General features: G+C 40.4%; 1 protein-coding gene across 6 annotated transcripts in view; it reads right to left on the reverse strand.

Moving 5' to 3' along the window:
* Positions 1 to 17,938, reverse strand: part of KLF12 (Kruppel like factor 12) — a 443,387-nt gene extending 425,449 nt beyond the window's left edge. For 2 of the 6 annotated variants that reach the window (XM_032610842.1, XM_032610838.1), the window contains exon 1: positions 17,488 to 17,805. The gene's annotated coding sequence lies outside the window, so the exon portion shown is untranslated. Of the gene's footprint in view, positions 1 to 17,228; positions 17,445 to 17,487 lie in introns of those variants that run through there. The other 4 variants (XM_032610840.1, XM_032610837.1, XM_032610841.1 and 1 more) reach the window with 4 other exon arrangements.
* Between the last annotated feature and the right edge of the window lie 7,097 nt (positions 17,939 to 25,035).

Raw genomic sequence — 25,035 nt, forward strand, 5'->3', positions numbered from 1 at the left:
GGTGGTTGCCAGGGTCCCAGGAGAGGGGGTAATGGAGAGGTGCTGTTCAGTGGGTACAGAGTTTCACCTGTGCAAGATGAAAGCGTCTGAGATGCGAAGCACAACAATGTGAATACAGTTGACACGACTGAACTGTGAGTTTAAAAATAGTTAAGATGGTAAATTTTATGTTGTTTGTTTTTACTACAATTAAAATTCTTCTTTTAATTTTTAAGCAATATAAAACCACTAAAATAGTAATAAATTTTTAAAAGCTGAATGTGGGCTAGCAAAGTCACTTAGTATCCCAGGAAGCGCCAGATGCAAGGACACTCCACAGCCACTCACCTACTCTTCTGCATAATCCTCCTCCAGGTGCTAAGACAAAAGACTAGAAAAAGAACAGGAGGCCTAAAAGAGCTACTCTTGGAAGTGTTGGCATGCGGGTAGGGATCAGCTACCACTGGGGGACAAGCATAAAAACTGGCTTCATCCAAGACTCTAACATCAAATGAAGCAAAAGCCATCTGCCACAGAGGAAGGGACAGTAAATACTCCTTCTCCCTCCAGGCAAAGGTGGACTGTGCTAGAGGAGGAGAAGAAGTTATCTGCCACTGGGAGAGAGAGAGAGAGACCCTCTGCCTAGCCCTCTTCCGAGGTTCAAAGGATAGTAGCCACTGAGTGAGAAACAAAAATCATGAACACAACTGCCCTGCACTGAACACTAGGTAAAACTCATCTGATCCTGGGGTAAGGCAAGAAACTCACTGAGGCCCAGAATTCTACAGTGATACAAACAAGACATCAGCCATACTGATGTAAGAATAGAAAACTCACTGGCACAAAAGCCTACCATTGACACAAGGCAGAGTTTGGCTACCACAAGAGAAAGGGACAGACATGCTGACAACGTCCCAGCTCAGACTCAGTCATCCAGGCCAGCCTAAAACTGCATCTGGTGTAGGGAAACTAAGACTCCACACACTTATCCATCCACAACTTCACCCAGACTACTTCCAAGATAGACGCAAAAAGCACAGAAAGGGGTCCCTTGTGTCACTGGAGTTCAGGACTAGCAGAAAGTTGAGGGTATAGCAGGAACACTGAGAAGAAAAATTCTGTGGCACTCCAGGTCTCACAGAAGTCTCCAGGTAAAGCAATGCATTCCTGGAGAAACTTGAAGTCTCTGGTGATATGACAGTTCAGTAGCAACAACAAAGCAGTAACTCAGCACATATACTGAAGAAACTGATTCATTTACCCGCCTCGACAGACACTAACACCTTGCAGAATAAGAGGCACATCCATGTCTTAGCATAATAACTTTTTATCTCACTATGTACTATTCTTTTACATAATGTCATGCAGCCAATCAAAAATTACAAGACACCAAAACAAAGCAAGGATACCCAATGTCAAGGGATAAAGCTATCAACATAATCAGACCCTGAGATGGCAGAGATGTTGAAACTATCAAATAGAGACTCTGTAATTAAGATGTTTAAAAATCTAGAGAAAAAGATAGACAACATGAATAATCAAAAATTCAGCAAAGATGTGGAAAACTTTTTTAAGTTCTATGAAAATACTAGACAAACTGCTTTATCTCAAAGATGAAGAATGCTTTCACTGAGCTTACAAAACACTAGACACAACAGGAAGAATTAGTAAATTTGAGGACAGATCAATAGAAATTATTCTGACTGAAAACTGAAGGGGGGGCGCAGAGAATCCTAGACCTATGAAGCAATATCAATTAGACTAATGTACTTGTCAAAATAGTCCACAAGAAGCAACAGAAAGGAGGCAGAAGAAATATTCAAAAAGATAATGGATGAAAAATTAGGAAGGACAATAAGCTACAGATCAAAGAAGCTTAGAGAACCCCAAGCAGGACAATTATAAACGATAACACACCTATGCACTTTACCGCCAGGGTAAAAAAAAAAAGTTTAAAAAAAATCCTGAAGGCAGCCAGAGAAAAAGAGAAATATTACTTATAGAAGAACAAAGATCAGAATAATAAAAGACATCTCTCGGAAACTATGTAAGCTATGAGATAATAGAGCGATATCTTTAAAGTAATGAGGAGAAAACTGTCAGCCTAGAATTCAAAACCCAAATAAAATATTTCAGAAACAAAGGCAGATAGACTTTTTCAGACAAGCAAGAGCTGAGAACAGTCATTGCCAGCAGACCTGCTCTACAAGAAATACTAAAGAAATTTCTTTAGGCAAAAGTAACATGATACTAGATAGAAACATAGAACAAACAAAGAACGCTGGAACTAGAAAAGACATCAGTAAACACACACACACACACACACACACACACACACAAATATATATATATATGTGTATATATATATATGTATATATATGTAATTGACTCTTTAAAGCAAAAATAGTATCTAGGAAATTATGGTTTATAACACGTATAAGTAAAATATATTAAGAAAATAGCATAAGCAAAGTGAGAGGAAAAAATGACAGTATACCATTGTAAAATTCTGACATCATACAGGAAGTGTGAGAAGTTAATGATGTAAGTTGTAAACCCTAGAGTAACCACTAACAATATAAAACAAAGAGCTGTAATTAAAAAGCCAAAAGTGAAGATAAAATAGAATATTGAAAAATAATCAAGCCTAAAGAAGGCAAGACGCATGAAAATAATAGCAAAGAACATATGAGACAAATAGAAAACAAATAGCAAGTTAGGAGATAGAAACCTAATCACATCAAAATGTTTACTGTAAATGATCAAATGATTCCAGGTAAAAGCTGGAGACAGTAAGATTGTATTAAAAACAGTAACACCCAATTATACGTTGTCTACACGAGAAAAAGGGGGATACTACATGATGATGTAGGGGTCAATTCATGGAGAAAACATAACAATCCTAAATTTGTTTGCACCTAATAACAGAGCTCAAAATACATAAACAAAAGCTGATAGAACTGAAAAGAGAATTAGAATAATTCGCAATTGAATTTAAATACTTAAAGCCTGCTCTCCCAAAAACCTTCAGAACAAGGAGACAAAAGAAAAATCAGTTAACAATGTAGAAGACGTGAAGAACATTAACCAACTTTCCAAACTGACATTTGTAGGATATAGGTCTAATATACATATAGACTGCTCTACCCAACAATGCAGGGTCCACTGTTTTCAATTGTACATGTAACCTTCACCAATACTGACCACATTCTGAGCCATAAAACAAATCTCAGCAAATTTTTAAAGACCCCAAATCATACATACCCTGAAAACCATGGAATTAAACTAGAAACCAATATAAGAAGTATATCCCAAAATGCCCAAGTATTTGAACATTAAAATACATAATTCTAAATAATCCAAGATCAAAGGAGAAATCACAATGGAAATTAGAAAATCTTTTGAACTGAATAAAAATGTAAAATAACAGAGCTCAGAGTAAAATGTATAGCATTACATACATTACGTAAGAAAAAAGGTCTCAAACCAATATTTTAAGCTTCCATCTTAAGAAACTACAAAAAGAAAAAAGTAAACCTATAACAAGCAGAAAGAAGAAAATAATAAAGATCAGGAATCAATGAATTAGAAAAAAGTAGAATACCAGAGGAAAAAATTAATGAAACCGAAAGCTGGTTCTTTCACAACATCAATAAAATTGATAATCCTCTAGACAAAGTGATCAAGACAAAAATACAAAAGTCACAAGTCACCAAAATTAGGAATAAAGTGTTATCAGTGCAGATCCTACAAATATTAAAAGAATAAGGTAATATGAACAACCTTATGCCAATAAATTCTATAACATATAAAAAGCCAAATTCCTTCAAAATCACAAACTAAGAAGGTTCACTGAAAAATTAATTTATAATCTGAATAGCCCTATATGCATTAAATAAATTGAAAACCTTCCTAGAAAGAAAAATAAGCCTCTAAATCCACATGAATTCTCTGGTGAATTCGTCCACACTTCCAAGGGAGAAAAAATACCAATTCTACACAAAGTATCCCAAAAACGAACAGGACAGAACACTTCCCAAGTTATTTTCGGAGGCTACAAATACCCTGAAAGAAAAATCAGATAAAGACACTACAAGAATAAAAGCTAACTTTTAAAAAATTCTTAACAAAATATTAGAAAATCAAATATAGCTATACATAATAAGATAATGCATCAAGACCAAGTAAGGCTTATACAAGGAATAAGGAATGTCTGGTACAACGTTCAAAACTTAAGCAGTGCAATTAATTCACTGTATCAACAAACTAAGAAATTATATTATCCCAATAGATATAAAATAGCCAAAAACCTATAATGTACTTAGAATTAAATTTAATTAAAGAGAAAACAATCATTACAAAAATATATTAAAATCTATTTGAAGTATAAAAAGTAAGATTGAACAAATGGAAAGACAACCATATTTTTGAATTAGGATGATAAAATGAAATAACATTAGAAATAGAGATAACATTAAAATATTAATTGTCCCCAGATTATATGTAAATTTAGTGCAATTAAAATCACAATAGGGTTTTTATGTATCTTTTGCCCAGGGGAGGTGGACAATGAATACGATACTCCTAAGATATGAACCCTAGTTATATGTCTGAGAATATCTAAGAAAATCAGTTTTAAAAGGAAAAAAACCCTGTACCAGAAGATGTGACACATATATACAATGGAATATTACTCAACCATAAAAAGAAACGAAATTATGTTATTTGTAGTGAGGTGGATGGACCTAGAGACTGTCATACAGAGTGAAGTAAGTCAGAAAGAGAAAAACAAATGTCGTATGCTAACACATATATATGGAATCTAAAAAAAAAAAAACAAACGGTTCTGAAGAACCTAGGGGCAGGACAGGAATAAAGACGCAGACGTAGAGAATGGACTCGAGGAGACGGGGAGGGGGAAGGGTAAGCTAGGACGAAGTGAGAGAGTGGCATGGACATATATACACTACCAAACGTAAAATAGATAGCTAGTGGGAAGCAGCCGCAGGGCACAGGGAGATCAGCTCGGTGCTTTGTGACCACCTGGAGGGGTGGGATAGGGAGGGTGGGAGGGAGACGCAAGAGAGAGGGGATATGGGGATATATGCATACATACAGCTGATTCACTTTGTTATACAGCAGAAAGTAACACACCACTGTAAAGCAATTATACTCCAATAAAGATGTTAAAAAAAAAACAACCCAGTACTACCATAGGATATACGAAAACAACTGTGGAATTTATATTTACTGGGAAAGGGATACATTACCTTAAAAATGGTTCTGATACAATGGACTGGATATGCACCTGAAAGTAAGTAAAAGTGGACCCCCTCCCTCCCCTCTCATGCCACATATACAACGAAAAATTCCAAATGGACTAAAGATAAGATCAAAGTGGAAAGAAAAATTAAATCTAAGTATAGGACATTACATGTTTATTTTACCAATGGAGAAAGTCTTTTAAAAACTTAAAAACAGGAAACCAGAGAAACAGAGAGGGGAAAAAATTGATTATATTAAAATTTAAAATGTTAGGGACTTCCCTGGTGGTGCAGTGCTTAAGAATCCACCTGCCAATGCAGGGGACACGGGTTCAAGCCCTGGTCCGGGAAGATCCCACATGCCGCGGAGCAACTAAGCCCATGTGCCACAACTACTGAAGCCCACGCACCTAGAGCCCGTGCTCCGCAACTAAAGAAGCCACCGCAATGAGAAGCCTGCACAGCACAAGGAAGAGTAGCCTCTGCTCACCGCAACTAGAGAAAGCCCGCGCGCAACAATGAAGACCCAACAAAGCCAAAAATAAATAACTTTTTTTTAATTTAAATGTTAACAACATCAAAAGATACTTCTTAAACAGACAAGAGGCCAAAGATTAGTTTTTGAAAAAATTATCTGCAATGCAGGCATCAGACAAATGGTTAATAGCTGTAATATATAAATAACTCTCACAAAAGGACAATAACCAAATAGAAAAATGAACAAAGAATAAAGGGCAACTCTTAGAAGAATACCAATTTACCTACAAACATAGGAAAAGATGCTCCAGGTCACTAGAAGTCAGGAAATAATAACTGAAGTTAACAATGAGATACCACTACACAACTATCATACTAGAAAAGTGTCATCTATTGCTGATGGAGTTTATGGGAAAGGGTATTTCCCTGCATTGCTGGTGGCAACATTTTGAATCAATAACGCCACCCTGGTGATCGATCCCACAAGTCTGTAATATAAAGATATTTATTACAATACTGGTTTTAGTAGCAAAAACTGGAAACAAAGCATTGCCCATCAGTAAGTTAACAGACTATAAAATAACCATACCTTGCAATATATTCAACAGTTTTGTTTTCAATGGATTAGAGTTCTTGCAGCTAAGTGGAAGGATTTCCCTTAGGCAGGACGAAATGAAAAAAAAAAGTCTCCAAAAAATAATCTCACTTTTGTAAACGTGATCAAAAAACCGTGTGTGCAGATGCATCTATAACACTTATGGCTGTGGAGAAAAATACTAAGACCCATAATACTGATGGTTATGATGAGGGTTATGAGGGAATATAATGCTACTGTTGGCTAGAGGAAGAAGGGAAGCTAAGTAAAAAAAAGAGAAAGGAGTTCACTATAAAATCAAGTTTAAAGTCTCCACACACGTGTACCTACTTTTATCAGAGAGAGAGATGTGTAAACCCTGCCCAACAAGTGAGTTTCTGCAAAACACAGCTTATTTCCTATAGATCTTAAGGGGTAATCCTTTGAAAAACTAAGTCATAAAGGTAAGAATAAATTCACATGTAAATATTATAAATATCTAGCTTTGAGTTGGTTGTAAACATTAAATAATACCTTTAAAACGTGTATACACATTTTATGTACAGTAAATGTGCAACATAATTTTTGAAAGAGAAAACACTTAGAAAACCATGTCTAAATGGAAAAAGGTTTTCCAAAGGTTTTCCGATAAGATTGAAAGTACTTAAAAGAGACTATAACATAAATCTAAGAATATCTAGTGTATTATTTTTAGGCACATAAAAGATCTACATGAAGAATATAAACTGAAGCAGAATACACTAGCATGGCCCTTCCTTTGGGCTTAACTGTGCTGCATTTTCCCCAATCTGCCTATACGTTGGGACAAAGCCCATGTTCTATTTATCTTAGTATTCTCAGCACCTAACATAAGCCCTGCTATGTGCTAAGTGATGAAGCATCTCCCTAATTTCCTTCAGAGTATGGATGCATTCCAATTGCACAGTCTCTTCTAGGATTAATTGGGTTGATCCCTCCGAGCTGTTATATTTGGGGTTTTATATACCCCCTTAAAGTATGTTTTGGAAGGAGATAAGAATTCATCCAATCATATTCACTGAGCAGCACCTCTTTTGCGCAATGTGGACTTTCAGAATGTTGGCTTATTAAGACTAAATGAAAGTTAGGAAGACAGCAGTGGAATGAAATGGGAACAAATTATTTTACTGGTGTTGGAAATCAAGGTTCTAGTTTTGACTTGGCTACCTTCTAGTTATTTTACCTTCACTGTGTCCAATCTACATTATAGGATTGTCAGGATGAAACTAAAACCACTCTGTAAACCACCAAGCACTAAGAAATTCTTTTTTTGCTGGCCCCTACTTCTCAAGAATTCTAAACTGTCTTAATTACAAAGCTACTTATACATAAAACACAACTGCTTCAGCCTGGAGCCTTGGTAGAGTCCCAATATACTCAACAGAAAGATCAGTGTATAATAAAAATACCGTCAATGCTCTTTATAGACTCATTAAGAGTTCATTTCTTTCTTATTATACAGTCTCTCAAAATGAAGTATCTCGTGTGTTTGCTTAAGTGTCCTGTATTTCTACCTACAGCAGAAAAGCTAATGCACATTCCAGAGGATATCCCTCTTTAAATATTCAACCACTCTACTGTAAAGTTCCTTCAACTGACTCTGACCTTCTGTAAAACTGATCGATTTTCAAGTTTTCCCTTCCATTTTTCTTACACAGGAAAAAAAGATTTTATTCCTATATGTAAAGGCTTTTGGTCAAGGCTAAAATTCCCAACATTTATAAATAAAACATATATCAAACCTCTTCAGCAATATGCAAAACTTTTATTAGATAACTTCATATAAAGTGTACTTTTAAATTTTTATTAATCAACCACCATTATTTTTGTTTATCCAAATAAACCTTCTCTAAATTCATTGTAACACTGTGTGCCCTACTAGCCAAGCATATGCCGGGATCTATTTTTGGAAAAGAAAATTTTCTGGTGATACAGCAAATGACAGAAGTTCGCCAAAACACCACAAAGCCATCAGCTCTAAAAGATAACAGAAAAAGAGGTGTGAACTCACCACAGATGCCAAAATAGCTTTTTTTAATTTGCTCTCTTCCGCTTGCAGGTTTGCTGTTTCTTTTCTATAAAACGTAAAACTTTTTCCATGAAGGATTTGTGCCACCTATCCACTTTCAAACCTTGAAACCTTTGATTTCCCAGCTAGGAGCAATTTTTCTCCCCTGCCTTTTGTTTAAGCAACTTATAGCACTTGATCCATGTATCACAAATTACTTTGAATTATAATTTTCTACAGAAGTCTTACTTCTCCTACTTGATTTTCAGCTCATTGGTGATGTCCTACCCATTTTCATATATAATTCCAGATACATGGTAGGAGCTAAATAAGCATAAATCCAATGAGAAAGTAAGGCATTTTTTATACAGATAATATGTTTTTATTAATTTTATTATGCCTCTGACTTCAATAGCTTTATCAAACAGAAAGTATACTGGCCAGAATTTATTGGTCTACTATTAACATTATGGAACATCCTGTAGCAGTTGCCGCCTAAAATAATTTTTTGGATTAAGTCTCTTAAACACAGAATTGGCTTCTACACTGAAGTAAATATTCTAGTAAAGGTATTCTAGTAAATGTATATCAATATAATCTACAAATAAAACAGTCTCTAAAGACAATATTTATTTGTACAATCTCCCATTCTTTTGCTCTAATTCTCTACAATAAAACTAATTGGAATAGCATATTTAATGCTGAAGGGAGGTAAGAGTAACACAGAGGACAGTTCAAAGGTTTTCCAGCCTTCAACTCTTTGCTTTAAAGCTAACTGGTTATTGATAATGATGGCATTACTCTGTGAAAATCAGTTTCCACATCTATTAAATAGAAACCATAATATCATACACATGTACTCAATGAACATTTAATAAAGGAAGGGAGGAAGGAATCTCATGTTTCTAATATATAATGCACTCCAGCAAACTTGTACAAAACTCAAATATGTGTAAGTCAAGGGACTAGACTTACATTTTAAAGGACACCTATTCCCAGAGACAAAGGAATATTACAAAACCTGTAATTATACACAATCTATTAGTGTCATTAAAAACAGATGTATAGCATTTTGTATGTTCTGTCATCTTATTATTTTTTTACAATTCATTAGCTTACCTCCACTAAGCACTTTCAATAAAGATTCACCAATTTTCAGCACACCTAATGAGTTCTTTGTCTCAACTAGATAATAAGCCCTGTTCCTCAAAACGAGAATCAAGATTTTCATTTTCCCCTTCTTCTACTCAGTTTGTTAATGAAAGGCATAAAAACAGTAAAATTCACAAATAATTTTCGAAATTATTATCAAAAATGGCAAAATCAGGGCTGGGGGGAGGGGAAAGACTGTTACGTGGCCCCACCTTACAAGAGCTTAAAAAAATTCATTCATTCATGAACTGATGATATTCGTAAGTCAAAATCCAGTGTACAAAAAGGTACTTCGGCGGTCTCCACATAGAGTATTCAAAGTGTCAATTATTTGAAAGTCAACTAGACATGCCTGTTTACTAAACAGTACATATTAAATAACCTAAGGGACTTTCCTGGCAGTCCAGTGGTTAAGACTTCGCCTTCCAACGCAAGGGGTGTGGGTTCGATCCCTGGTCGGGGAGCTAAGATCCCACATGCCTCTCAGCCAAAACACCAAAAACATAAACCAGAAGCAATACTGTAACAAATTCAATAAAGATTTAAAATCGTCCACGTCCAAAGAAAATCTTTACAGTAAATAAATAAGCTAAGAAATGAAAAGCACAGTGCCTAATTTCTGTATTATAGTAGCTGCACAATAAAGAGTAGTTGTTTTGTTGCTGCTATTCATTCTCAGTGGCTGGTTTTAAGAGAGGCCATCAATATACTAGAAGAGGGCTTCCCTGGTGGCGCAGTGGTTGAGAATCTGCCTGCTAGTGCAGGGGACACAGGTTTGAACCCTGGTCTGGGAGGATCCCACATGCCACAGTGCAACTGGGCCCATGGGCCACAACTGCTGAGCCTGCGCGTCTGGAGCCTGTGCTCCGCAACAAGAGGGGCCGCGATGGTGAGAGGCCCGCACACCGCGATGAAGAGTGGCCCCCACTTGCCACAACTAGAGAAAGCCCTCGCACAGAAACGAAGATCCAACACAGCAAAAATAAATAAATAAATGAACTCCTACCCCCAACATCTTAAAAAAAAAAATACTAGAAGAGATGAAAGTTTTTTTCTTCCAGTTTTATTGTGATATAATTGATATATAGCACTGTGTAAGTTTAAAGTATAACATACACCATGAAATGATTACCACAGTAAATTTAGTAAACGTCCAACATCTCATATAGATACAAAAACATAAGACAAAGAAATTTTTTCCTTGTGATGAGAATTCTTAGGATTTACTCTCTTAACTTTCCTATATAACATACAGCAGTATTAATTATATTTATCATGTTGTATGTTACATCCCTAGTACTTATTTATCTTATAACTGGAAGTTTGTACCTTTTGAGCAGACTAATATTTACTGAGCACTAAGTATGTACAAGGTTCTATATACTTGATGCTTTGCAGGCATTACCACAATTCTGATCCTCAAAAACATTCTGCAATGGTGACATTATATGTTCTTGTTTTTGTTTTTATTTACCAGTGAGTAAACTAAGACTTGCAGAAGCAACTTGCCCAGTTAGACGGCTAAAAACTGGGTAGCTTAAAGTTTCAAATCCAGTAGTATTTAACTCCACTGCAAGGCTTCATTTGGCAAGAAGAAAAAATTTTTCAGGAAAATGTAGTGAATTGTGGAATGATTAATAGACATGAATATACTGACTAGAAATGAAAAGGCAAGGGGAAATGACCATGATATTTGGCACTTAGCTACTGAAAGGACAGTCACATGGACTGTACTCCTCAATTTGTTCCTTCATTAAGTATTTTAGCACTATATGATCAGCCACTATGTTAGAAGCCATGAAAGTAACTATGAAGAAGATTCACTTCCTGCTCTCAAGGGGCTTATTATTGGGAAGGGACAAGACAAATCAACCAGCAATTACACCAGAAGGAACATCGTGTGTTATGGGGCCATAGATTACAGACTGGAACCTGGTGTATTCTTCAAGCAAGGGATGATAAATAAGAGTCCCACAGAAAGTGATGTTCACAGTGATAGTTGTAACATGAACAGGAGGTAGGCAAGGTGTATGTGTGACACGGAAAGAGTTATATTGATGAGCTAGTTTGAGTCTGTTTCTTTGCTACTGCAAGCATAGCAGTGCGCAGAGTGTGGAAAAAAAATTGTTTCTTAACTGGAGGAAGTGTAGCTGGGGAGAAATTATGTAAAGTATTATTGTTCTTAATTTTCTCAAAAACGTGTGTGTGTTTAAAAAATGTACACGGCCGGAAATGTGTGCATATAAAAAAATGTGTGCAATAAGTTTTCAAATTCCCATTTAAGATCCCCATCATCTACCTTCCTTTATTGTTCACACGTTGTACTGCAACATCTGAGTCTAACCAAGAGACTAAACCATAAATCAGACATAACTTAATCAACAGAATACTGGCTTAACTAGGGAACTGAAGTTCAATAGGCTGTTCTAAATTATAGTACAACAGCACAAATTTAATGATTCCATAAAAAAAAAAAACATGAAGGGCATTTTCAATGACCCGTCGATAGAGGTTTCAGTTGACTCACTGAAGAAGTAGCCTGGAGGTTTATAATCTCTAAATAATCCTTGCTGATCTTTATTTTCTATTTTCTATAAATGATCATGGAAACTGTATTTTCATGTATTTTCCTTTGGAAAAGCTCAGATACTTCACCTGCATTATATAAATGTTAACAGTCAGTAACTTTTATACCAGCTACATAAAAACTTTTTAAGAGTGACTTGATCTCAAGGTCATAGAGCAAATCTCTGGTGAGACAGGAATGGAATTCATGACCTTTGACTGCCAGGAGTTTTCTACCCACACTCGGAAATTCCTTCTCCATAAGCGTAATTTATATGCTCACTTTGAGAGGCTGGAAAGTTCATCCCTTTTAGGGCAGGGGATGCGGGGACGGGGAGGTAGTGGTTTTCCTGTCAAATCAGTTGACACACCACTGCTTTACAGTTTTACAAAGTGATTCTTACCTACGTTACTTCATCTTACCCTCACCACAGCCCTGTAAACTGCATATGATTTCTCCCATTTTAAAGACTCAGAGGTGTTAAGAAATTTAACAAAGGTCATCCAGAGTTGGTAAGCGAAAGAGCCAGGCTCAAACTGCAACACCTCTGCTTAAATCAGTCCTGATTTCAGGATGTATAATCTTGGCAGACACCCGATTATGAAATGAATGGAGGTTTTCTTTACAGTTATTTATTTCATTTTTTACAATCATTTACCTTGGTTGTCACGTAAGTCTGTTGGTTTGTTTTCTTTGGGGCAGGACTGTTTTCATGTTTTAAGTCTGCTTGTTAAACTAAAGTGAAAATAGTATTACTAAACATAGAATTTGAAAAAACAAACTCGGCTTGTTCTTCTCCTCTTTTATGCAAGTGGGAAGGGGCCTTTTAACCATAATTCGTGGTCATAACGTACACGGTTTATGTATGGGGTATGTACCTCTACAGGTAGAGAATATAAAAACTCACATTCATAAATATAAAGACTACGTATGTACACATATATATGTACATACCTAAAATAGTGGCTATATTTTTATATATGGTATATACGTACACATCATGCCAGCAATTATTGTGAAAAGCCATATATACTGTCAAGCACGGTGAATGTAGCACGTGAAACACAATTCCTGGCTGTGGAGGCCAACAAGTTGTGATAGTGGCAGCTTCTATGGCCTCTGATGGGGGTGGAAAACTACCCCAAAGCTCTGTAGTTTTTCCTCTCGTCTTCCACGCCCGAATACAGCAGCAAGGGCTTTCTGCTACTGCATCTGTACCTAAAAAGCAACACTGTTTGGACCAGTCCAATTACTATGCTCTTAGTAAAAATTCAAAAATATATACCATTAAATTAGCCACAAAATAAAAGCATGACTTTGAGTTGGAAAAAAAGACAGGAGGAAAGCCCATCCCAGAGCAGAATTCTTTGAGTGAATGTCCTGTAATCTACTGCCAGACCAAAACAAATTTTCACTGGAGCAGCAGGACTACTCGAGTAGCCACTTTTATGACAATAAACACCCCAAAGCGAAAAACCCTTCTGTAACATAATTACTGAGAATATAGAGAGAAAGTAACCATTTAATCCACAGCATGTGTTCCCTACCGCAAGAACTCAAAAGCTGACATCAGATGGGGTGTCGCTGCTCTACGGCCTGACAATGAACTCTGGCCAGCTGAAGTCAGACAGTTCTCTGGAAGGGCCTGGGATCTAGAAACCAAGCAGGTCTCACAGAGCCTAAGGCTGCTGCCCTTCTGGGCACAGGGGAGGTCCGTCTGGTTACTTCCCTTTTGATTTGGGGACCCCTGGTTGCGGTGGATGACTTAAGGCTGTGGTTATAGGTGTTGCCAGGGATTTAATCTTAATATTTTCACCCTTACATTTTGTCCATACTTAAGACTGAAAGGCGTGCATAATGTGTAGGCTGAAAAAATAAATAAACGTGAATTTTAAAATGGAAAAGAAACGAACACTGGGCAAAAATACAGATATTTCCACTCCAGTACCACGTGGTATTTTCAAAATGTAAATGACAAAGGTGAGCCACTGTCATCTATTTTAGGAGTTATTTACAAAAATGAAAGTTGTTTTCTAAAAGAAAAAGATAACCATGGCGTTGATTCTGAATAAAACTCTTTGGAGATTTTTAGCTCTTGTTCATTAATCAACATGGAAGCACAAGCGAGGAAACTTATTTATCCAAAAAAAGAATAACTTTTCCAATAACTTTGTGCCACTTCTAGTTTTGCAGAACACAAACTTCTTTGTATTAATACACAGATCATCTACAGCTAGATTTATGAAGTTGACACTAAGAGGACTGTTACTCTCACAATATAAAGAAAACAAACCATTTGACGCCCTAAATTTAATGTGATTAGTCTCATATTAATTCGCAGAAATATGAAATTCCACACTTTCCATTTTGTACCATGATGAAAATATCCAAGACGTTTATATGTTCAACTAGTTAACAACATCACCTCACTGGTCAAGTTACTCAATACTCTAGATTAACCAACACTGGCTTGAGTTCAAAATGCCCTCATATGGGCTTAGAGGCCTAAGCACTTATGCCATCTTTATGGGGATAGAAGACACACCTATATTTAAGAACAAATTATTTCATTACGTTGATAGCAGCCTGCTTCATGATATGACATCTAAAACTCACTCTGAGTCTGCTGAAGTGCATGTTTACCTTTCCCAGGAGGCCGGAAAGTAATCCCCGAGGAACACAGATTTTTTTTAAAACGACCAGAACACTAATGCTATTACATGCCTGATGGGTGCTCTTCGGAATGACTGTCAAGCATTCTGATTTGTTTTTCCCTTGGTCTGGGGAGAGAGAGCGCACCAGTGTTTGCAGTCCCTCCCTTTCTGTACACACATAGGCTGCAGCTGTAGTAAACAAGCGCCAGCCAAGAGTTGCTGCTAAGGTCAAGGTCTCAAATGCTACACCAGGACCAATTTTCTCCCAAAATGACATTCAGTTGTGGAAAAGGAATTTTCTGGAGAAAAAGAAAATATTAAGGGCCCATTAGTGCAACCATTTTCATTCAGTAAATAGTAATTCAACGCATTCCCAAATAAAGTTTATCTGACAGAAGTTTCTTTTAAATATGCATTACGAAGTAATAGATAAATAACTGAAGCACTTCAAAAATAAACTGAAACCCCTCAAGGATGTTTCTTTACCTCACACAGCTATAGTAGTTTTAGTGCATAAGTGATCAAAATTTTATGTGAAAACATCCCAACTTTTACCAGCGCAAGTATATTTCATAATAGTTATGAATTAGAAGGTAAAAATAACAAACCTCTTCCCTAACTACATTATAAATTTCTGTCAATTCTTGTATGTTCAAAACCCTCTCTCCCCACCTCGGACTCTAATTGACCAGGCTGCAGCCATAAAGATGTAACTTATGCAACCAAATGTTTGTCCTTCAACAACCTATTTCTAAGCTTCTAAAGTTAAACATTTTCTAGCCTAAAAGTATACCCCTTTATCACAACCAATTTCTATGTGGTTTTCAAAAATGTAAACAACATCTGAATGAGGTCTGCAAATAGCACAACCAGGCTTTTTTTTTTTTTTTTTAAGGTGAGGGGTCACTGTTTTTACTGAATGCCAATTCCAAAGAGCATTTCTTAGAAGATGGAATACACTCACCCTTCAAAGTGACCACCCCTATTCCCCATCACAAGCTGCTGCCTGTTAAAAGCCACCAAATTTATTTCAAAGCGTTAACTTATCTAAACAACTCTATCCTCCAGTAAGAAAAGGGCATGAAGGCGTCTAGGTGGATTTGCAGAATGACGTGCGTTGATTGGCAGATGTCTACCGAAGCCACTAGATGCACACGCACTAAACGTAAATAGAGCTGCTCCTCTCCCTGGTGTTACAGGGAAACAGAGAATATTAAAGCTGATTTAAAATAAAATATTCGAGTGCTCGTCTGAGGAGGATTCTATTAGCCAGTGGAATTGCTTAAAACAATCCATACAGCACGACACTTAAACCATCTGTACAGTTAAATTAGAGAGCCGACAATACTAACCACACAAACTGTTTATCCAGATTACACATTCCGTTGTACTAATACTCTTTAACTCAACACAGTCAGCTTTTATCAGCTGAATAAAGGCTGTTACTATTAAAGTATGCAAAACTGGAAGCGCAGGGTGAAGGGGGTTGGGAAGCTGCAGGGCATATAACAAAGGAATTGGTACTTTTTCCAAGCATTTGCCTCAAATGCACTTCGAAACAGAACTGTTGAGTGCACCCCACCCTTTTCCCCAAAGATAAAAGTTTTCAAAGTTCTAATAGGCAGTTCTCTACCCAACAAAAGCAGGATTGATTCTCCCCGTAGGGAAGCATCTAACGCGAACACCAACTAATGTCGCGGAGGTCAAGTCCGAGTCCTCGGAGCGAGCCTCTTAAGGCAAGAAGTGGCTCCCAGGCCGTCTCCGCGGGCTTCCCGGCCCGGGTGGCCCTGCAAAGTTGCCCATTGTCAACTCCGGTCAGGCCCCCCGTAATTGAAAATAACAGCCACGGGCCAGCCCCTGGCTACTTCCATGGACCAGGCACTGTAGCAAGTGACAGTTACACATCATTACGACCAGAGACAATAATGAATGTAGCACCAGGACCACTATTCATGCCAGCAGTGTCATCTTCGCCTTAACCCCTTCCCCTCCGCTCTCTCCAGTGCACACCCAAGCCCACAAGGCCCGGTGCGGCAGCTCTTCACCCAACTCGCTCTCTTCCTGGGGGCACACTACTTCCACAAGCTCCCCCCCCCCCAATTCAGCCCTGGTGTTTTATTTCTCATCCTTGGCAACTGTCAGGCAAGCACTGCAACCAACAATTCCACGAGGGGTAGAAAAACATTTGCTTAATTCACGCTACTTGGTAAGTTCTTTTTTAAAAAAATTGAGAGGCGGGGGTGGGGAGGGGGAGAAACCTCCTTCTTTCTTCTCCACGAATCCAACCGACGCTACTTGCTCTGCAGTAGCATCGCCCTCCCTCGGCCCCCTCCCGCTTCCCAACACTTTCCCCCTTTACGAACACAGACCAACCAAAATGATTTAACTTGAGCAGATGACAGAAGAAAAATAAAACATGTTAAGAGAATACGGTCTGATCTGGGATGGCACAAAAAAAAAAAAAAAAAAGAGGAGGGGGTTGTTTATTTTGATAAGAAACGGAATCGGCACAGACCTGAACAGAAGCTGCAGAGCAGGAGAAATTGTTTTCTTTCCCTCACACAGAGTCCCCCTCTCTCTCTCCCTTTCTCTCTCGCTCTCACACGCGCGCGCGCGCACACTCACACACACACACACACGGCGTCACCCGCGCACACTCACACGCACACTCGCACACGCACACGCACGGGCAGAGCCTCTCAGCTGCTCTCTGCAGTTCTCAGGAAATGAATGGGGGGCAACCCAGGGAACTGTTGTACTTGCAAATGACTTACCCGGATCACATGATGCGCTAAATGTAGGGTGGGCCGGTGGGTGGAGGCTGCCGAGACGCGAGCCCGGGTCTAGCTGGGGGAGCCTCGCCAGGCCCGCATCGAATTACCCCGGGGCCCAGCCGAGGGGGTTGCAAGACGCCGCTTCTCCTCCCTTGCAGCCCGCAGCTCAGGAAACCGGAGAGGCGCGGAGGGGGGGGAGGGTTGGGGGGAGCGGGGGGGGAGGTGAAAACACCAAACCCCCAAACAAAAGAGCTCCGAGTCCTCCTCCCCCGAAACAAAGCCCCGCCGCTGCGGGCGAGCCCCGGGGTGGGGCCGAGGGCGGGGGCGGCGGCGGGGAGGGGCTCGCTCAGCAGGCGCTAAGTCGCTTTATTGCCATAAAATGGGGCCCCCGAGCCGCTCCGCCCGAGGATTAGGAGGCGGGCTCTGAGTGTGATGGTTGAAATCCCCTGTGGGAAACTAACCCCTCCCCGCTCGCAGAGGTAGAAGGTAACACCCACTGCCCGGCCCTAGCCTCGGCGCCCGGGCCGCCGGCTGGGGGGTGGGTCCGCGGAACCTCCACCCCGCCCCACCCCTGCCCCCGCCCCCGGCCGCGGCGGAGCCTCCCGATCACCTGCACCACCTTGCTGCGGCACCCAAAATAACCTACACATGGCCAACGCCGCTTTGGGAGGCGCGGGGCGAGGGGTGCCCGCGGGGCCTCGCAGCGGGAGGAACCCCCGATTTCAACTCGTCTGGGGAGGACTCGCGCGGAGCCGCGAGAAAGTCCCCTCTTTTGTGTCAGCGCGCTAGGCAGCCTTAGGAAGGGAATTCGGAGACAAATAAAGCGCGGAGCCCGCTCGGCCCACAGCCCCCGCCGCTCCTCTCCCCTCCCCTCCCGCCCGGGTGAAAGCGTGCAGGGAGGGGGCCGGGGGCCCGAGCCGTCCCCGCGGCTCACCCACCAGCTAACTTGGAAAGGTGTGGGCGGAGCCGGCTCCGGCGGCCGGCGGAGGCTGCGGGACCGCTCGCGGGGACCGCCCCCGGACGCCGGGCATCGCCCGCGCCGGGCAACAATGGGGTCCCGGCCCGGGCAGGCGGTTCCCTGCGCGCGGGGCTGCGCGCGAGGCTGGGCTAGGCGGAGGGCCGCACGCGGAAGGCGGGGGAAGCATTGTTTGGGTTCTGGAGCGACGCAAGTTGCGGGCTAGGCGGGGGCGTCCTCCCTCCCAGCGGTTCACCTTGGCGGGATGAATGGGGGCGAGGCGGAGCCGCGCGGCCGGCTCGGGAGCCCGGGGAGAAGGGGCGTCCGCCCTCGCTCGGAATTTAGGCAGGCGGGCGGACTTGCGGGCGGGAGGAGCAGGAAGCAGAAGCTGCAGACCCGGAGCGAGGAGCGGCGGGAGAGGGGAGTCCAGCACACCCCCACCTCGCCCTGCGCCCCGAGATGCGGGCAGCCAGGAGCCGCGTCCTTCACGCCCTTCCCGGGGACCCCTCCCTCCCCGCCTCCGCGCCCGGGGGAGCGGATCGGCGCGACTCTGGGGCGGGAGGGGGAGGAGGCAGCCCGTGCGGCCCGGCGTTCCCGCGGTGGCCCCTAGGGCGCGGGGTCAGCGCGGCGCTGGAGGGTCGGCGGGGGCGGAAGCCGGCGCGCGGGGCTGGGAGCTGGCGGACCGGGCGCGGCCGGCCGAGGTGGCGATTGCGTGCGCCACTTTCTTGCAAAGCTGCGTGAGCGCGCTGGGGCGCCCAGGCCGCCGGACACCCCGGCGCGGCGCCCCTGAGCCCGACCCGCGTGGGAAACCGCCCCGGCCGTGGGAAGGCAGCGAAGGGGAAGTTTACATTAAGGGAAGGAAGATTCGCAAGTGTGGCACGAAGTACGGTGGGAAGAAAAAGGAGGCAGAGGCCGAGAAACAGGAAATGAGAGTGAAGGGACGAGTTCTAGCCAGGAAAAGCCATGTTCTGCATTTTCTGTGGCATTTTCCAAACACTTCTAGAGGCCCGGTGTGCGTTATTAATGAAAACAAAGGCAGTGCACTGCCTGGTGTGCTCTCTACCTCCTGCCACATTCTGTAGGTGAGGAAGATGGGCAAGGTGGTCCAGACCGGAGCAGGATTCCACAGCCCACTTCTGGTCCTGACGGGATGAATCAGTGGGCCTGCGCCTGAGAAATCAGGATTAAGAGGAGGGGTCTGTCCTGGTGTTAGGGTGTCGAAGAACAAATAAGTGAAGGTGGCCAAAAATTGTGCCCCACTCCTTAAGCGAAGTATCCTTAGACTAGGAAAGCAGCGCGAGCGGGAAGGCGTTGGAAGCCCACATCCGAAGACGTGGGTGCGGCAAGGGAATCAGGAAGCCCAAAGGAAGATGGAAACTGGGGGCTGAGGGGCCCTCCTTGGGGTGGGGTCTCTTCCGGAGAAAGCAGCCCCGAACCCCACCCGCTGGCCTGATCCTGGGCGCCGGGTAAACAGCCCTTTACGTTCCTCTACATCTGGATCAAAACAACATGAAAAGACAAGTTTGAAACCGTAGACCATCAACAGATGCACAGCCTTTAAATGAAAAACTTGCCTCTACTGGAAACACTAAAGTTTTCCTCTAGGTGGGGCAGGGAGTGAAAGAAGTGAGTTTAACTGCAAGAGTGGAAGGATGCTACAAGACATGTCATCGTGGCAGTTCTTGTACTAACAGCTCTTTCTCAAAGAGAGCTGAGTGGCGGACTTACCATAAATATATTCTAGAGCAAGTGCTTCTGCACGTGGAAACGTATTCCAGACTGCACTTCCTTCCTGTGGCTCCAGCCATGGGCATGTTAATAGAATGATGAAAGACAGAAAACAAAGTACAGGGCTTCCCTCTTGGCTCAGTGGTTAAGTATCCGCCTGCCAATGCAGAGGACGGGTTCGAGTCCTGGTCCGGGAAGATCCCACGTGCCGCGGAGCAAGTAACCCCGTGTGCCACAACTACTGAGCCTGTGCTCTAGAGCCTGGGAGCCACAACTACTGAGCCCACTCGCCTAGAGCCCCTGCTCCGCAGCAAGAGAAGCCACCACGATGAGAAGCCCGTGCACCGACACAGAGTAGCCCCGCTCACTGCAACTAGAGAAAGCCTGCATGCAGCAATGAAGATGCAACGCAGCCAAAAATAAATAAAATAAATTTATTTTTAAAAAAAAGAAAACAAAGTACAAGAATCCATTCCAGAGGGTTGACGAAAATAGAGATAGGTCAAGGTTAATATCTAGAAACTGTATAGTGTGGTTAAAAGAGAGAAGTATATCAAGTATTAGAAAAAAAAAATACTAGCAAAGTTTGTTAAATTGCTGACATAAGAAAGAATAGAAATGTTAAATTAAGGCAACTCCCCAGATAGAAACAGGAAAAGGTTTAAGAGAGAGAATCACTTCATTGTGTGAGCTGGGGATGGATATGGAAGGGCAAAAACAGTAAGAAAATAAAGAAGCAAGGTATTATTGGCACTCAGGATACTGGAGACAATTGTATGTGAGTGTGTGTCTGTGTACAGGCATACATTTCCAATTCAGTTTGTATAATTCTATCTCTGCATAGAACTTGGATTTAAACAGTAAGGTGTGAACAGCTGGGAGGAGGTAGGAAAGAAGTCCACATACCCTGGCAAAAGTATGTGCACATCCTTTATGTTTAGTCCTTTCTCTTCTACCTCCATGTGTATGCAGGGATGTGAAAAAGCAGAAAATCTAAAGATGGCAAAGTTATTTTACCAAGAATGCATAATTCTGTCTGCATAAAAGAATGTGTTGAAATTACAGAATCATAAAATTTCAGTGTTGGAAGTATCTGTCAAATCCAATTCTATATGATACTATAGTTCTGTTTCAAAGCAAGATGATTTGGGTCAAAGATAATGACCTGTCTTCCTAAGTTTATATACTTCATTTATTTAGTCTTTATTATTGCAAATACCAGAAGATTGAATTAAAGAGGATGTAGGTTTTTATTCTGACATTCTTATACACATAAACAGTACACACGTTGGATTTCTTTTCCCTAACATATTGGCCAGAAAGAAAAACAAAAAAAAAACATACACATGCACCCTCGAAGCAAATAATATACCTAATTCAATGTAAATACACAGCTAAATTTACAACTAGAGATGTTAAGTTGTTAATGTAAATGTTACCTACCCAGAAATTTTTTGCCAGATCTTCTTATACTTTACCAGTTGTGATACTCTTTGAAAAATTAATGTCAGTGACAGGAACTCTTTTACAGTATTACCTGTCCCATAGCCTGATTTCTCTAAGGTAAAGACTCTCTTCAATATCTATGTACATGTAAAGTTCTTAAGCCTTTGGCTGCATGATGCCAAAGATTGCATGGATGATTTAACACTAGTATAATTTGGCGGGGGCGGGGGGCGATGAAGTCCATTTTCAGAAGTAAAAGCTGTGTTGAAAGACTAGAACTGACTAGAAGTGAAAATGAAAGGTGATTCGCAGTGCTTTAAAGAAATTAAAAAATATAACCTTGATTTTTCCTAGGGCCTGAAGTGAATATGTGCTATTAGGTTTTCAATGCCTGGTTGTTGTTTGTTTTTTTTTTCCCCTTGTGTCATATTTTGGCCATAATGTGCAGCAAAGGGAAATTTTCCTGTATGAGAAAGGCATCTAAAAGCCTTACTACAAATGCAAACAGCTGGTGATATTATGTGATTACATGCAACATCTTTTGATTTGAGTGAGGGGCTATCTAGAAATTAGGGGAAAACGACATTTCATAACTTTGTTTTGTTGTAGTCAATACGGTTTTTGGTCCTTCTAGCTTCAATATCTTCCTCACATCCTCAGATGTGTCTCTTCTTTTCCAAGATCCTGCATAGTCACTTTCATTCAAGTCTCCCCCTGCTCCCACTACCACATGCCCTCCTGGTACCCCAACTCTGAACTTCTAGCCCCTCCTCCCATATGCAGTCCACCTCTCCTACAGCAAAACCTTGATTATAGCATACCTATATTTAGAAACCCAAAGTGGCACAAATTTGTTTCAATACAATACAGTGACACTTAAGGGCCCCACTTAGCTTTTCATATCTCATACTTCCCCTCCCAGCACATGTGGACATCTTACAATGCCCCATCCATCCTGGATACCTTTGCTTAATAGTCCCCCTCCTTTTCCTCCTGTGGAATCATCACCAAATGATGCCATGACACCCCATACACATGTATGCATCTCTTATTCCCTCACCAAAAACTCATCTTTCCCTTCTTTGAGCTTCTTCTGGTATAATGGAAAGAGTGCCTCAGCCACTGACCAGATGGTTTTTTCATCCTTTTTCTGATTCTCAATTTTTCTACCTATTTAAATAATATTTCCCTCATACTGAAGGATTAACGTTTATTGTACGCTTATTTGGACCGATGTGAGATATATTTAGCCTGAGCAGGCATCCAGCAAATGTAAATTCCCTCACTTAAGGTACTTACACCTTTCTGCTTTCATTAAATATTGTTGGCTGTCCTATCACAGATAACCCTTTGTGAACAAGAGCAGTACCTGAACCATTTATTTAGCCTTCCTTTCACCCGGCACACTATTTTGCACATAGTAGGGAATTAATGAGTACTAGTTGAATCTATTAAACAATTATTAAAGTTAGAATGACATCATTAAAATACAATATAGAAGAAACCTGAGTTTCCATTTGTGTACATATATTGAAAATAAAATTCTGGCATATGTTGAGAAATACCTTCTGAACATTAATTCTGGCAACATTCTTCAATCAACTTTCTTCTAAGTTAGAAGTTTTTACATAAAGGAATATATTAAATTTGAACCATTTTTACCTAATTCCATTGTCCCTATCATATGTAATCATTTAAAAATTATCCAATCAATTATACTACTTTTCTGTGTTATTAGCATTAGAATTATACTGTATTGAATAAAAATTCAATTCTTCAATATCAGAGAGGAAATTCACAACAAATTTGTTTTTTAAAATGGCACTTTGCAACTTTTTAGGTTGCAAACATTGGAGCTATACTTTTGTAATAGAGATAATCTACAATTTTAAATATAACAAATTGAGGCATATCAGATTTGAACTATAGTTATCCTTGCCTTTTAAAATTTTATAAATGAAAATTGTACCCTCATGGAAACAATTTAGCTCAGCTAAAGTATAGATCGTTTACAGAATACCACTTAATTTCATGCTGAATGCAAGGGACTAGCCTCAGTATTATAAGCTTATGAAGATGAGCTCAGATAAAACTAATGAACAACAATAGCACGAGGTACAATTAAAATACTCTGGATAAAGTTATATCTGTTTGGAAACTTTGTGGAGAAGGTTGCACTTAAAAGATGGAAAGGATATTTTTATTTCTTAATAACATGAAGTGTGTCATGTATGTAAAATAGTATATATCAGGTACATGTGGCTTCTCCCGCACTTGAGAAACATAGGGTTTCCAGTACTTTCTAAGCCACCCACTGTGGTCATCCCAGTTGCATCGCTCTCCTGTCCCTTCAGGGGTTACTATTTTTCAACTTGGGGGAAAAATTTCATTGCAGTTTTTTATTATTAATATTTTTGATCTCGACATAAAGTCTTCAGATCATTATTTTTCCTAATAGTGATTTGCTATTACCTATTTAGGGTGCTGTCCCTCCCACATTCGAAGTTTTCCAAATGTTTGCAATTGTACTTACTTTAGAGTAAACGCCTTGGCTTCTTTCTTTTAAAAATAACTTTTAGATAGTTTCCCCTAGTTTCAATAGTGTTACTGAAACAAAGATTATGAATTTGTTTTTATTATTCTAGAAACATATTGTTGAATTATTTTTCAAAAGTATTTTACCAGTTTACCATGACACCATATATATGAGAGTGCTATTTTCTTGTGTTCTTGCTAAGATTGGGTGGTGTTTTGACATTTTAAAAAAACCTTAGGTTGGTAAACAAGAATAGCTTGAATTTTAATTGTTTGATTAGTAGAGACTGAACTCTACTCTAGGAATATAAATGTGAAATTGGTGGGTAGGACGCTGGGACTGAGTCAAACTGCTGTAGCCACAGCCCGACTAAGAGGATGCCAGTCCGTCTACAATAGGAAATCAGCATTGGAACAGCTGGCATTACAAATTCAGACTCTGAAATTCAACAACTTACGTATTTAGGGGAAGGGGTACCAAGGAAAGAAAATAGGAAACTTTGTCTCAATTTTCAAGTCCTGGTAATAAGAGAAAAAAAGTGTCTTTATGAAATTCATACTTGTTTTTACTTTTGATAAACTTGTAAGGCATCTAAATAGATATTTAGTTCTACCACACTGGAAGCTAAAATAACAAATTAGATAGCTGATAGAGAAGAAGAGAGAGAAAGAAAGAATTAAAACTTAGCCAGAAACTTGGGAATAAAATAACACGAAATGAAAATAGGGGGAGAGAAAGGGAAGGAAGAGGAAACAGAGGGAGAAACATCACTGTACTGATCAGTAGTACTTTGCTTTCATCTGCAAACAACAGAAAACCCAACTAATGTCTGCTTAGGATACATACCCTTCCCCCTGCCCCGCCCGCCCCACCCAATGCCCTT

The sequence above is a fragment of the Phocoena sinus genome, chromosome 18, assembly GCF_008692025.1.
Source record: "Phocoena sinus isolate mPhoSin1 chromosome 18, mPhoSin1.pri, whole genome shotgun sequence".
NCBI lineage: Eukaryota > Metazoa > Chordata > Mammalia > Artiodactyla > Phocoenidae > Phocoena > Phocoena sinus.